General features: G+C 32.2%; 1 protein-coding gene across 2 annotated transcripts in view; it reads right to left on the reverse strand.

Moving 5' to 3' along the window:
- Positions 1-7,537, reverse strand: part of LOC126175787 (transcriptional regulator ATRX homolog) — a 483,984-nt gene extending 476,447 nt beyond the window's left edge. For both annotated transcript variants that reach the window (XM_049922765.1, XM_049922764.1), the window contains exon 1: positions 7,404-7,537. The gene's annotated coding sequence lies outside the window, so the exon portion shown is untranslated. The remainder of the gene's footprint in view (positions 1-7,403) is intronic.
- Between the last annotated feature and the right edge of the window lie 9,253 nt (positions 7,538-16,790).

Consider the following 16,790-nt stretch of genomic DNA (forward strand, 5'->3'; position numbering starts at 1 on the left):
GTTATGCCTATGTTTATAATATTTGCAGACTTAGAGAGAGATTTTGAATATTTTGACTCGATTACAATCTGAAATTTTGAAGCTGACAAGGATAAAATGCGGGACCAAAATAGTTATTTACAACTTATACAGAAACCAGACTGCAGTTTTAACAGTTGATGGACATGAAAGGGAAGCCATTGTTGGGAATGGAGTGAGACAAGGTTGTAGCCTATTCACAATGTTATTCTGTATGTGCACTGGGCAAGCTATGAAGGAAACCAATGACGAACTTGGAAAATGATTTTAAGCTCAGGCAGAAGAAATAAAATCTCTGAAGTTTGCTGATGGATAGTAATTCTGTCAGAGATTGCAATGGAATTGGAAGAGCAATTGAATGGAATGGATAGTGTCTTGAAAAGAGGTTATAAGAAAAACATCAACAAAAGTGAAATAAGTGTAATGGAATGGACTAACTAAATAAGGCAGAGATGAGGGATTAGACTAGGAAGTTAGACCTTAAAAGTAGTTGAGTTTCATTATTTGGGCAGCAAATTGACTGATTATGCCCGAAGTAGGGAAATATAAAATTCGGGTTGGCAACAGCAAGAAAATCATTTCTGAAAATGAGACATTTGTTAACATATAGTATAAATTTATGAGTTAGGAAGTCTTTTCTGACAGGATGGTAGCCCTGTATGGAAGCAAAATACGGTCAACTGGCAATTCAGACAAAATGAGATTTTGAAAGATGGAGTATACAAGAATGCGAAAGATTAGATGGGCACTTGAAATCACAAATAAGGAGGTACTGGAGCAAGCTGAGAAGAAAAGAAATTTATGACAACTTAATTAAAAGAAGGGATTGGTTGTGAAAAAGACACCCTGAGGCTTCTAGAACTTGTCATTTTGGCAATGTAAGCTAATGTGAGGGTGAGAGGCAGTTAAAATTGTAGAGGGAGACCAAGGCTTGCATACGGAAGTCAGGTTGGTTGGTTGGTTGGTTGGCTGGCTGATTTGGGAGAAGGGACCAAAAAGCAAGGTCACCGGTCCCATCATATTAGGGAAGAAGGGGGAAGGAAGTCATCTGTGCCCTTCCAAAGGAACCATCCCAGCATTTACCCAAAGCGAGTTAGGGAAATCGTGGAAAACCGAAATCAGGATGGCTGAATGAGGGTTTGAACTGTCATTCTCCCAATTGCAAGTCAAGTGTGCTAACCACTGTGCCATTTCATTCAGTTGTAATCAGGTTCAATCAGATACAGAGTCGAACAATTATGCAGAGATGAACAGGTTTGTGCAGAATAGACTAGTATGGTGAGCTGCATCAAACCAACATTGGACTAAAGATGTCAACAATGGCAAAAAATTTAATAAATATTACTAGGGTCTTTGCAATCCTGCCAACAATAACAGGACTCCACAACCTTTAGTATAAAATGTTTACCACTGCACACAATACTCATAGCTGAAGTACTGTACAGAGTTTGCAGCTACTATAGAAAAGCCTGCACTAACCAGATCTAGCTCCTTAATCCAGATTCACTAATCTGTACTCAGCTATAACCAACTGATATTTATAATACATGTGCCACTGGGCACTGTAGAGTGAGCAAGCAAGCAAGCAATGTTTTCTTCTAAAATGTCAGTAACATATTCACAAGGCATGTTTGTGAACTCCAAGCAATGAGGATAAAACATTCCAAGAGAGAGAGAGAGAGAGAGAGAGAGAGAGAGAGAGAGAGTTATTGCCTGGTCAGTAATAGAACATTATTACTGGCATGCAAACAAAATTTGAGCTTAAATGGCAATAACAAATTAAATGAAGAAATTTGAGCTCCCAAATGGCAATAACAAATTAATTAAGAAATTTGAGCTCCCAAATGGCAATAACAAATTAAATGAAGAAATTTGAGCTCATATACATTCTCTGAATATAGAAATGTTAACTACAAAATGAGGGACAGAAAATGAGGAGCCAAAATGACCAAGAACTGTGGTTTAGTAGATGGCAAATAAGAATTACTTTTCTCTTCCTTTAAAGGAGTGGACTGTTGTTTACTATTGAAGGAGAACACAAAGACATCCATAAATATATTCTCTAAGTCACTAGAAGTCATTTGAGAGTAGGTACATTTTATACAATATATTAGGGCTAGTAGAAATCCTTAGGTAACAGAGGAGATACTGGATTTAATTGATGAATGGAGAAAACATAAAAACACAGTAAACGAAGCAGGCAAAAAGGAATACAAACGTCTCAAATAGGAAATCAACAGGAAGTGCAAAATGGCTAGGTAGGGATGGTTAGAGGACAAATGTAAAGATGTAGAGGCATGTATCATTAAGGGTAAAATAGATACTGCCTACAAGAAAACTAAAGAGATCTTTGGAGAAGAGAGAATCACCTGTACGAATATCAAGAACTCAGATGGAAAACCAGTCCTAAGCAAAGAAGGGAAATCAGAAAGTTGGAAGGAGTATATAGAGGGTCTATACGTGGGCAATGTACTTGAGGGCAATATTATGGAAACGGAAGAGGATGTAGATGACAATGAAATGGGAGGTACGGTACTGTGAGAAGAATTTGACAGAGCACTAAAAGACCTAAGTAAGAAAAAATTACCAGGAGTAGACAACATTCCATTAGAACTACTGGTAATCTTGGGAAAGCCAGCCATGGCAAAATTCTACCATCTGGTGGGCAAGATGTATGAGACAGATGAAATACCCTCAGACTTCAAGAAGAATATAATAATTCCAATCCCAAAGAAAGCAGGTGTCGACAGGTGTGAAAATTACCGAACTATCAGTTTAATAAGTCATGGTTGTAAAATAGTACCATGAATTCTTTACAGACGACTGGAAAACTGCTAGAAGCCAACCACGTGGAAGATCAGTTTGGATTCTGCAGAAATGTTGGAAGACATGAGGCAATACTGACCCTACAACTTATCTTAGAAAAAAGATTAAGGAAAGGCAAACCTACATTCCTAGCATTTGTAAACTTAGAACAAGCTTTTGACAATGTTGACTGGAATACTCTCATTCAAATTCTGAAGGTGTCAGGGATAAAATACAGGGAGCAAAAGGCTATTTACAATGTGTACTGAAGCAAGATGGCTGTTATACTAGTCAAGGGGTATGAAAGAGAAGCAGTGGTTGAGAAGGGAGTAAGACAGGGTTGTAGCCTATCCCCGATGTTATTAAATCTGTACATTCAGCAAGGGGAAAAAAAGGAAAAATTTGAAGCAGGAATAAAATTCCATGGAGAAGAAATAAAAACTCTGAGATTTACCAATGGCATTGGAATTCTGCCAGAGACACCAAAGGACCTGGAAGAGCAGTTGAACGGAATGGACACTGTCTTGAGAGGAGGATATAAGATGAACATCAACAAAAGCAAAACAAGGATAATGGAACGTAGTCTAATTAAGTTATGCAATGCCGAGGGAATTATATTAGGAAATGAGACACTTTAAGTAGTAGATGAGTTTTGTTATTTGGGGAGCAAACTAACTCATGACAGTCGTAGTAGAGAGGATATAAAATGTAGACTGGCTATAGCAAGGGAAGCATTTCTGTAGAAGAGAAATTTGTTAACATCGAGTGTAGATTTAAGGGTCAGGAAGACTTTTCTGAAAATATTTGTATGCAGTGTAGCCATGTGTGGAAGTGAAACATGGATGATAAATAGTTTGGACAAGAAGAGAATATAAGTTTTCGAAATGAGGTGCTACAGAAGAATGCTGAAGGTTAGATCACATAACTAATGAGGAGGTACTGAAGAGAACTGGGGAGAAGAGGAATTTGTGGCACAACTTGACTAGAAGAAAGGATCATTTAGTAGGACACATTCTGAGGCATCAAGGAATCACCAAATTAGTATTGGAGAGAAGCGTGGAGGGTAAAAATCGCCAAGAGAGACCAAGAGATGAATACACCAAGCACATTCAGAAGGATGTAGGTTGCAGAAGTTACTTGGAGATGAAGTATGCATGGGGTGGGGTAGCATGGAGAGCCGAATCAAATCAGTCTCTGGACTGAATAGCACAACAGCAACAACAACATTAGGGTTTATTCTAGTTCCAGGCATTATATGTTTAAATTTAATCTTTGCAGTATCTACAGTCCTGCCCAATATATAATTCAGACAACCAATTCAGAAGACCTGTTCTCAGAACTTTCTAACTAAATTTCCATGAGATGTTAGATGTCTTACTTTGAATGTGTGTTAGCTGAGATATTCCAGCACTTTACAGTCACACTCTCCCACAAGGGAAACATTAACATACCTTGTATACAATTGATGAACAAGTCTTATGCAAGAAATATCTTCATATGACTTAATTACAATACGTTCTACATCAATATTCCACTTCACATGACCTCAAATGATCTATCCTACTCTATATGTGCCTCATCAACCTTGTTTGTCAAATCCACTAGATGGTTAGGCTTGATGGAGTTTGTAACTTATACCATATCTTTACCTAAAGGACTATTTGTCAGTGTCTGCACCCAACTAAAATTTGTGCAGACTTTCCTCAGACAATAATTACCCAATGTGACAGTGTCAAATGCAAACATTTTAAGATTAGAACTTACACTACCTGCTCTACATGCCATGGCCAACAATACCTGTATCACATATTTACACTGTTTCTCCACAAGTAGCACAGTGTACCTCTGGTATCGCTATTAGAATGATGACTGTTGGTAAGGCTCCATATAAGCACTAATTTCTGATTTTGTAAGAATGAGATTTCATGATATACATGCGGATACAATGGTCGACAGTGAGTTAAATACTCACTACCAGAATTTCAGTAGCAACCCTGGTGGTGGAGTGCTAATCTCTATTATCCAGAATTTCACTAGTAACTTAAAATTGATGTAATCTTCAAATATAACCATCTTCTAATCTTAGTACGTTAATATTTTTAGAAATAGTTTCCACTTCCTTTAATGGAAGTTTCATACTGTAACATCCAGTTTATAAATAATATCGTCATTAATTTGCATCTTCCTCATGTCATATGAGCTCCTTTGCTCACCCAGTTGTATTTCATTTGTAAGTTTAGTAGACAGCTGACCTTCCATCTGATCTTCACCATCAAGTTCGGGGTCGACCGAAGCGTCCGATCCCACCCGTCGGCTTTGACCCATGACGTAAGGCTGTTGTGGCGTGTGACGTCACGACGGTGCGGAATTTAGTTTGTTGAGAGTGGCGTGTTTGTAGGTGTCGTTTTGATGCGATCGGTGGTGCTCTCTGGTGGTGTGTTAGGTGATGTTTTTGGTTTAGTTTGCGAGTGTGGCGTCGTGTGTGAATTTTGGTAAATTGCTTTTTTTTTACGTCTTTGGTAGGTATGGATAGGACTGACAGGGTCAACAGTTTTCGGTTGTCGGCTATGATGGGGGACAGTGCGTTGTCTCTAATAAAATTTCTTCTACTAATCGAATTTTTGGATGAAGTCGTGAAGCGTTCAGTATGCTGTGAAGAAATGAGGCTTACTTGAAGTTCCGGCGTCTCAGACAAGGGAGATGTTGTAAGGATAACAGGGCAAGGGAAGTGTTCAATCCCAATGTGTGGCTGTATCGGGAGATGTTTTCGAGATATATAGGTCAAGGGAAGTGTCCGATTCCAGATGATATTGTGTTTAGTGGTATTTGGGGAGTTTTGTGATGTCGGTTTTTTTCGTCGTTTTGCGTGGTTTTGTATGGGGGTGGGTGTCTAAATTTGTTTATATTTAGTTTGCCCCACCCAAAAAAACCCTATTCCCCACGCTTGTCCCGTTAGTGTCATTAGGCTTTTTGTGGAACGTGTGTATGTTTTTTTCGATTTATTTTCGTCCTTATAATGTGTGCGTAACGACTTTATATGCGCCATATTGAAATCGTGGTTTATGGTAGTTTCCGCCATATTTGTGACGGCATGAGTCAAAGCAGACGGGCGGGATCGGACGCTTCCGTATTTCCCAAGTTTGAAGTGCCACGTAAGTTTTATATGTATTTTAACAGTTTGCCTGTTCTGCGTCTTCTCCGGTCTTAAAATCTACATCGAAGGATTACTTACATAAAACAGAGTAGTGGTTGAAAAAAAATGTTGTACAAATAAATAATAATAATGATTATAAAACATCCAACTTAACACCTTCACTTTGTTTTCGTTTTTTTTTTTTTTCCTTTCTAGAAATACTCATCCCCACCAAGCTATGCATAGCACAATAATAACACCTCTTCCCCTTTCTGAGTGCAACATCTCACTCATTATGGAGGGATGCTCACTCAGTTTTTCAGGATAGCAAATGGGAAGTTGTGGTACAGAAAATGGCCCAGAGATCACCTGTGTGTGTGTGTGTGTGTGTGTGTGTGTGTGTAGTGACTGATAGCGAGATATGAGTGAATGGTGTGGCATTACATTATTTAATAAGTAATTTGTAAAAAAAACTATGGTCTACCAGGAGTAAATCTAATTATTATGTCTAACTAGAAGTCTGTAAATATGTGTGTATGCGAATTAACTTATCTTAAATTTGTCTAAACTTGTAAATACTTTGACATGTCCGATATCCTTGTAAAAAGATATCTACGGATGAATAAAGCTACTGCTACTTCTAGCCCTCTCCTGCTGACATACCTCTGTAGTTTCACTTTTACCAGAGAAAATTTTCATACTGTATCATTCATTCGTAATTCATCAGCATCATACTTTTTCTTACGATCGCAATTTCAAAGAACAGTTCACCATAAACCACTATTTCACGTATGAATATATGTCCCTAAAAGTATAAGTCTATATTTTTCAGTAGCTACACTTCATGATACCTCTAACTTGCATAGTTTTCTTTTCCTGGTGCAAAATGCACTATGTGCTGCAGCGGAGTTGATATATCCTGCGCCTAACGTATTTACATTTTTGTCCACCTCGCCACAAACTGAGTAAACGTATCACTGATCTCAAGCAATTGCCTCCTCGTACGTTCTTTTTGCCTACGGCGTACTCTTCTTTTCTTCCGTAAGGCAGAGTACAATATTCTGTCATCAGTATAAATCAATTGTTGACAAAACCAATGTGCTCATTATATGGCATAAAATAAACGCCACGAAATATCAGTGGCCTCAATACACCTCGAAACTGACTGAACTCAATGCTAAATCAAACCGGAATTCAACTGCAAACTTGCAGTTTGAACGCACTTTCAGTGGACGCTCACAATTTGTCATACGATGCCGACAAGGATGTTGTATTGACGTAATGAGAAGTACGAGAATACGTGAAGAAAACAGACAAATGATATTTGGAAGTTTATGGAAATTTCTTTTCATTCGACCGCAACAATAGTAATATAAGCTATTCAAGAAATAATTTTATTAGACACACAAACTGCGTATTAGACATAAATTACAATTGAGTATATTACCTCTTCCCTTGTCAGTGAAACCTAATGACTAAGATAGGAAGTTTCAAATTCCGCTATCACCACCGAAGTGTAAACACAGCGCAGAAAACAACACACAAGCACTTGTCACAAACACGATGGCACCACAACAGCTTTCAAAATGTTCTCGATAAGTCGCCTTTTTCCTTTTCTAAATCGATCTACATTCGACCAATGATCGATACACGACGACCTAGCATTGGACTTCAAGTATGTATTTATTTGCATTATTTTGTCCATGTATATGAAAGAACTTCGATATTCAGCCGAAAGACAGATGTATTGCGACCACTGATATATGTTCGATATACTTTATATCTTAAGACCGTTGATAGTTTCAACTTATTCCTGTTAACTTTTTGTTAGCACCAATAAAACATTAAACGTAAGTAACGTTTCGCATACACAACTAGTTTGAAAAATATATTTTTATATGTTGCAGTTTAGCCCTTTCAAGACGGATTTTTTAAATTTTATATAGAAACTTCTTCTTCTGACCACGTAGTGTTTTATTAGTACTGATAGTATTACGAATACATTTTTGTCAATTCAGAACTCACTTCCTGTCCTCCTAACTGAGACATGGTTTCTTGGAAAATTCGTTCACTGTCATTATGTAGCGCGGCTGAGGAGTGGCAAGTTCCTTTTGATTTTTTGTTCACAGTAAAAAATCAAAATATCACATGCTTGGCTCTGCAGGACGTCGTACACCACATCATAGAAGGTAACTGTTGTGGTGTAGCAAGACAGCCACGCCACTCGGAAGTAGCCGAAAGGCACGCGTACACACACGCCGGCTGGCGTGAAGTCTGGAAGAGGATACTTAATTAATGCTATAAGAAAAGTATGCAGCTCCTCGAATACTTAACTTTCTTCCATCATCTCCAGATACGGTTAATTACAATCACTGTAAGGCTAATGGCGCATTGCTAGGTCGTAGTCATGGACTTAGCTGTAGGCTTATTTAATTATTTAATAGAAATAATTTTGTTGAATTTTGTCTTAGTATATTTTGTAGAATTGATTTTTTAGATTATAGTTTATTGGTAATGTAATTGTTTTATGAAATATTATTTTAAATTTTAAAAGTAGATTTTATTTATTGTACCTTTTGTATCAGGGTTTATCAAAATTTTAGTATTTATTTTACTTGTCTCGATTTGGGTTGATTTATAAATAATTTATAGTTAATGTATCATAATTATTATTAAATTATTTATAGAAATGAGATGTTAATCGTTTCCCAAGATATCTAGTTTCTTAAGAAAAATTTTAATTTTTTGAAGTTAATTGTTTTTATTTAATTTTTTAAGTATAAATATTAACTTATTTATTCTTTAAGGGATAAGCTTTGAAGTTAATAACCTATAATTTGTTTTATAAAATATAATAGTAAGCTTTAAACCAGCTATCTTTAAGATTACGTTTTAGTTCATTATTTTTTATTTTGATTTTATAATTATTTTAGGTTTTTTATTAAGATTATTTATTTAATTTTAAAACGTTTGTAATAATGATAGAATTAGTATATTTATTTGTATATAATTTTTACCTTGTGAATTTATGATAAGGAACTAGGCAAAATTGATTTCCGCCTGTTTATCAAAAACATGTCCTCTTGAAAATACTTTGAGGTCTGGCCTGCTCACTGAGCAGATTTTTAAAGAGCCGCGGTATTTTGACCGTGCAAAGGTAGCATAATCATTAGTCTCTTAATTAGTGGCTGGAATGAATGGCTTGACGAGAAATCAACTGTCTCTTAATAAATTTTTGAATTTAACTTTTGAGTCAAAAGGCTTAAATTTTTCTTTAGGACGAGAAGACCCTATAGAGCTTAACATTTTATTTTTATATAGTTTTTTGTTTGTCTTTCTATATTTAATGTTGATGTTTTGTTGGGGTGACATGAAGAATAAATAAACTCTTCATTATTATATCATTTATTTATGTTTGTTGTTTTGATCCATAATTTATGATCATAAGATTAAGTTACCTTAGGGATAACAGCGTAATTGTTTTTGAGAGCTCATATCGACAAAGCAGATTGCGACCTCGATGTTGGATTAAGAAAAATTTTGGGTGCAGTAGCCCAGTGATTAGGTCTGTTCGACCTTTAAATTCTTACATGATCTGAGTTCAGACCGGCGTGAGCCAGGTCGGTTTCTATCCTAAAATTATTGATTCATATTAGTACGAAAGGACCATATGGTTGAGAAATTTTTTATTTTATTGATTAATATTAATTATATTACTATTTTGACAGATTAATGTGTTGAATTTAGAATTCATTTATGTAGATTTTTTCTACAAATAGTATTGATAATTTATGATTTATTTATGTTTATTTTGAATTTTCTTTTATTAGTTATTTGTGTTTTAATTAGTGTTGCTTTTTTAACTTTATTAGAGCGTAAGGTTTTAGGTTACATCCAAATTCGAAAGGGTCCAAATAAAGTAGGTTTTGTAGGAATTCCTCAGCCCTTTAGTGATGCTATTAAGTTAATTTGTAAGGAGCAGCCAATTCCTATTATATCTAATTATTTACTTTATTATTTTTCCCCTGTTTTTAATTTAATGATTTCCTTGGCTGTTTGAGTAATTTTCCCCTACTTGACTTATATATGTTCTTTTTCTTATGGATTTTTGTTTTTTTTATGTTGCACTAGATTAGGTGTTTATACTGTTATAATTGCTGGTTGGTCTTCTAATTCAAATTATTCTTTATTAGGTTCTCTTCGTTCTGTTGCTCAGACAATTTCATATGAAGTTAGTTTGGCTTTAATTTTATTATCTTTAATTATTTTAATTGGTAGTTTTAACATGTTTGATTTTATAAATTATCAGCTTTATTGTTGATTTATTATTATTTCTTTTCCTTTAGCTTTAGCTTGTTTTGCTTCTTGTTTAGCTGAAACTAACCGTACTCCTTTTGACTTTGCCGAAGGTGAATCTGAGTTAGTTTCAGGTTTTAATATTGAATATGGTGCAGGTGGATTTACTTTAATTTTTTTAGCTGAGTATACAAGAATTGTTTTTATAAGAATATTATTAGCTTTAATTTTTTTAGGTGGTGATTTTTATTCTTTTATATTTTTTATTAAGCTTGCTGTAATGTCCTTTGGGTTTATTTGAGTTCGGGGGACATTACCACGTTTTCGTTATGATAAGTTAATATACTTAGCTTGAAAAAGTTTTTTGCCTTTATCTTTAAATTTTTTTATTTTCTTTGTCGGTTTAAAGATTTTATTTATTTCATTTATTTAGTGAAATTTTTTAAGAAAAGTTAATAGAAGAGTTAAACTTCTAGTTTTATGTTTTCAAAACATATGCTTTTCCTAAGCTAATTAACTTATTATTCCTTAATTAGTTTATCTCATGCGTTTGCAATATGTACATTAATTAAGAAGTATGTAAAGTAGATAATTGTTAAGATTTGTCCTGTTATAATGTCAGGTTCTTCAACAGGTCGTTTACCAATTCATGTTAATAAGCATACAACAACTACTATAATTCAGAATAAAATTTGATTAATAGGATAGAATTGAATACCTCGAAATGGTGTTTTGTTATAAAATGGTAAAATTATTAAGATTCTAATTGATAAGAATAGTGCAATAACACCCCCTAGCTTATTAGGGATTGATCGTAGAATTGCATATGCAAATAAGAAATATCATTCCGGTTGAATATGGACGGGAGTTACTAATGGGTTAGCAGGTACAAAATTATCTGGATGCCCTAGAAGGTAAGGATTAATCAAGCATAATATAATTAATAATGATGTTATTAATACAAATGTAATAGAGTCCTTGAAAGTAAAGTATGGGTGAAATGGGATTTTTTCAATATCTCCATTTAGGCCTAAAGGGTTATTAGACCCTGTTTGGTGAAGGAAAAATAAATGAATTGCTGCCATTGCAGCAATAATAAACGGTAGTACAAAATGAAATGTAAAGAATCGGTTTAATGTTGCATTATCAACAGCAAACCCTCCTCATACCCATTGAACTAAATCTGTTCCTAAATATGGAATTGCTGATAATAAATTAGTAATTACTGTCGCACCTCAGAATGATATTTGACCTCAAGATAAAACGTATCCTATAAATGCGGTTGCTATAACTAAGAATAGAATTACTGTACCAATTATTCAGGTGTGTATGTATATGTAAGATCCGTAGTAAATTCCCCGTCCTACATGTAAATAAATACAAATAAAAAATATAGAAGCTCCATTTGCGTGTAAGGTTCGAATAATTCAACCATTATTTACGTCTCGGCAGATGTGAACTACACTACTAAACGCTATTTCAATATTTGATGTATAATGTATAGCTAAAAATAGTCCTGTTACAATTTGAATTACTAAACATAGTCCTAGTAGGGATCCAAAATTTCATCAAAATGAAATATTTGTTGGTGCAGGTAAATCAACTAAAGAGTTATTAATGATTTTAATTAAAGGATGTCTTAATCGTAAGGGTTTATTCATTAGTAAATTATCTTATTTTACGAATAGGCCCCTGGTTAATATTGGTGATTTTAACAACTGCTAATAATGCCAAAAATAAATAAATTATTATTATTATTGTAATAATAAATGTTGGTCTATTATATAGTTTTTCTAAAGATATTGTTATTTCTTGATAATTGATTGAGTTATCAATATTTATAGTTTCAGTATTTTTGAAAAAGTCTATAAATATTGTTATATCTAGAATAATTAATATTGATATAATAAATACTCATATAGTTAAGGTAATAATTATCGTAATTGATTTAGGTTGAAATATATCATTTGATGCAATTCTCGTAATATAAATAAATAGAACTAATATACCACCAAGAAACGTTAAAAATAAAATATATGATAATCAATATCTTTCCATTATTGTTCCTGTTATTAGCCCGACTAAAAAGGTTTGTAGGATAATGAAAAGCATTATTGATATTGGGTGTCTTAATTTAATAAAATTAATATTTATTACGTTTGATAGTGATATAATTATTATTTTAATCATTTCAGGGGTTAGTTTATTAAAATATCGGTTTTGGGGACCGATGATGGAAAGCTTTTCCACCTCTGAAGTTTTAAAAGTGGGGCTGAACTTATTTCCGGTTTACAAGAACGGCGTTTTTTTTAAACTATTAAAACTAATGTTTATATTCGCTGTCTTTACTTCTTTATTGATTTATTTTGCTGGTGTTTATGTTTCTTCCTCTAAACGTAAGCATTTATTAATGGTTCTTTTGAGATTAGAATATATTGTTCTTTCTTTATTTATATTAATTATTGTTTTTCTTATTGAGTTTGATTATGATTATTTTTTCCTGTTGTTTTTTTTTTTGTTTTTTCTGTTTGTGAAGGCGCTTTAGGTCTTTCTATTTTAGTTTCAATAATTCGTTCTCATGGGAATGATTTTTTTAATTCTTTTGGTTTGTCTTTATGTTAAAGTACTTATTTATAACTATTTTTTTGATCCCTCTTTGTTTGGTTAATAATTGTTGATGATTGGTTCATTCTTTAATGTTTATGTCTAGTTTTGTTTTTATGGTTTGTGTTTATTCATATGCGGATTTGAATATGATTAGATATTATTTTGGTGTTGATTATTTTTCTTTTAGTTTGATTTTGCTTAGTTTTTGGATTTGTTCTTTAATAATTACTGCTAGAGGTTCAGTTTATTTAAGTTCTTATCATTCTAATTTTTTTGTCTTTATGGTCTTAATTTTAATGATTATGCTTTATTGTTCTTTTGCTAGATTAAGTCTTCTTTCTTTTTATATTTTTTTTGAGGCTAGATTAGTTCCTACTTTACTTTTGATTTTAGGTTGAGGTTATCAACCTGAACTTTTACAGGCTGGTGTTTATTTAATTTTTTATACTCTGGTTGCTAGATTGCCTTTATTATTAGTTTTATTTAGGGTTTATGATTTTTCTAATACTTTGTATTTTCCTTTATTGGTTGATTTTGGTTCTTATTATTTTATATTTTATGTTTTTATAATTCTTGCCTTTTTAGTTAAGATGCCTATATTTTTGGTTCATTTATGGCTTCCTAAGGCTCATGTTGAGGCCCCTATTTCAGGTAGAATGATTCTTGCTGGTGTTTTATTAAAGTTTGGTGCTTATGGTATTTTTCGTGTTATGAAGGTTATTTCTTATTTGGGTTTAAAGTTTAATTATTTTTGATTGTCTTTAGGTTTATCTGGCGGGGTTATTGTTAGATTTATTTGTTTTCGTCAGGTTGATTTAAAGTCTTTAATTGCATATTCTTCTGTTGCTCATATAAGAATAGTTATTGGAGGGTTGATGACTATAAATTGATGGGGTTGTATAGGTTCTCTTTCTTTAATGGTTGGTCATGGTTTATGTTCTTCTGGTTTATTTTGTTTATCTAATATTATTTATGAGCATTTAGGTAGACGAAGATTATTAATTAACAAGGGTATAATTAATTTAATACCAAGAATGGCTTTATGATGATTCCTTTTGAGTTCTTCTAATATGGCTGCTCCTCCTTCTTTAAATTTGGTAGGTGAACTTAGATTATTAAATAGAATTATGTCTTGATCTTCTTTTAGATTTTTTGCTTTAATTTTTTTGTCTTTTTTTAGAGCTGTTTATACTTTATATATGTATTCTTATTCTCAACATGGTAATTATTATTCTGGTGTTTATACTTGTTCTCTTGGTTATTTTCGTGAATATCATCTTTTACTTTTACATTGATTACCTTTAAACATTCTTTGTTTAAAGGGGGAGTATTTTTTTGTTTAGTTTGCTTAAGTATTTTAATTAAAAATGTTGATTTGTGGAATCAATGATATGAATTTTTTCATCTTAGGCCATGAATTTGTTTTCTATTTGTTCTTTGAGTTTTTTTTTCTTTATTTTTTTCTAGAACTATAATTTTTATTTTGGGTATTTATTATTTAATAATTGATTATAGAGTTTTTGTTGAATGAGAACTTTTTAAGTTAAATGGTTCTATGGTTGTTATGACTTTAATTTTGGATTGAATGTCTCTTATTTTTATGTCTTTTGTTATATATATTTCTTCTTTGGTTATTTATTATAGAGAGGATTATATATCGGGAGAAAAAAATATCAATCGTTTTATTATTATTGTTTTAATATTTATTCTTTCTATAGGGTTTTTAATTATTAGTCCTAATTTGATTAGAATTTTATTAGGATGGGATGGTTTAGGTTTAGTTTCTTATTGTTTAGTTATTTATTACCAAAATGTGAAATCTTATAGTGCGGGTATATTAACTGCACTTTCTAATCGTATTGGTGATGTTGCTATTTTAATTTCTATTGCTTGAATATTAAATTTTGGTGGTTGAAATTACATTTATTATTATGATTTTATTTCCAATTCTTTTGAAATAAAGCTTATTACTATATTAATTGTTTTAGCAGCTATAACTAAAAGAGCCCAAATTCCCTTTTCTTCTTGGCTTCCTGCTGCTATGGCTGCTCCTACTCCTGTTTCTGCTTTGGTTCATTCTTCTACTCTTGTTACTGCTGGTGTTTATTTATTAATTCGTTTCAGACCAATATTAGATACTTATAATTGTGGTTGATTTTTGCTTTTAATTGGTTGTATAACTATATTTATGGCTGGTTTAGGGGCGAATTTTGAATTTGATTTGAAGAAAATCATTGCTCCTTCTACTTTAAGACAACTTGGTTTAATAATAAGAATTTTGGCTATAGGTTACCCAAAACTTTCATTTTTTCATTTATTAGCTCATGCTTTATTTAAGGCTTTATTGTTTATATGTGCAGGTTCAATAATTCATAATTTAAAGGATTCTCAGGATATCCGTTTTATAGGTTCTATTGTTAATTTTATGCCTTTAACTTCAGTTTGTTTTAATGTTTCTAGTTTGTCTTTGTGTGGTGTACCATTTTTAGCTGGTTTTTATTCAAAGGATTTAATTCTTGAAATGGTTTGTTTAAGATGAATTAATTGTTTAATTTTTTTTCTTTATTTCTTTTCTACCGGCTTAACTGCTTCTTATTCTTTTCGTCTTTTTTATTACTCGATGTCTGGTGATAATAATTTTTATTCTAGATTTTCTTTTGATGATAAGGGTTATTATATTTCGTTTGGTATGATTGGTTTATTATTTGTTGCTGTTTTTGGTGGTAGTCTTTTGTCTTGATTAATTTTTCCTATTCCTCATGTTATTGCTTTGCCCTATTATTTAAAGTTTTTAACTATTACTGTAATTGTTTTGGGTGCTTATTTAGGTTATCTTATTTCTAATTTTGATTTTTCTCAAAATTTATTTTCTTTAAGTATACTTTCTTTTGTTAGATTTTCTGGTTCTATGTGGTTTATACCTTTTCTTTCAACTAAGTTTATTAGATATATTCCTTTAAAATTGGGTTATTATTCATCTAAATCATTTGATTATGGTTGGGGTGAATTATTTGGTGGTCAAGGTTTATATAGACTATTTATTTATTTAATTGGTTATATACAAGGTTGATATGATTCTAATTTTAAGATTTATCTTTTAACTTTTATTTTTTGAGTGTTTATTTTGGTGGTATTATTTTTCGTTTACTTAAATAGCTTATGATTAGAGCGTGACACTGAAGATGTTAAGGAAGTATTTTTACTTTTAGGTATTTATAAATATACATATATTATTTTTACAGTGAAAATGTAATGTTTTATTTAAACTATATAAATTTTAGAAATGTTAACGGAATTTAACAGCTAATATAAAAAGTTAGCAGCTTTCATATTGACTTTACATTTCCTTAATTGGAACTTTATAGTTCAATTATATTATTAACAGTAATACGCCTCTTTTTGGCTTCAATTAATAAGAATAAGGGTATTTTATTTACCAATCTTCCAGGTCGAAACTGACTGCAATATTTCGCTTCTTATTCTATTTAAGGTTGATTGATTATATCAATACTTTTTGAATGCAACCCAAATGTTATAGTTAACTACAACCCTTTATTCTGCTCATTGTAAGGCTCCTTGATTTCATTCATGGTATAGTCCTCCTAGTAATACTATAATAAAAAATATTGTTGATATTGTTCAGATTATAATATCTGAAGTTTTAAAAATGATTACAATTGGAAGGATTAGTGCGATTTCTACATCAAAAATTAGGAAAATTACTGCAATTAAGAAGAATCGAAGTGAGAAGGGTATTCGTGCTGATCTTTTTGGGTCAAATCCACACTCAAATGGTGATCTTTTTTCTCAGTCATTAATTAATTTTTTTGATAGTGTTGTTGCAAGGATTATAACAATTATTGGAATAATAAATCTAATAAAAATTCTTGTAGATAAAATTAGGAATGTTTTTCTTGATTAATATCAAGCT

This window comes from Schistocerca cancellata, chromosome 3 (genome assembly GCF_023864275.1).
Source record: "Schistocerca cancellata isolate TAMUIC-IGC-003103 chromosome 3, iqSchCanc2.1, whole genome shotgun sequence".
NCBI lineage: Eukaryota > Metazoa > Arthropoda > Insecta > Orthoptera > Acrididae > Schistocerca > Schistocerca cancellata.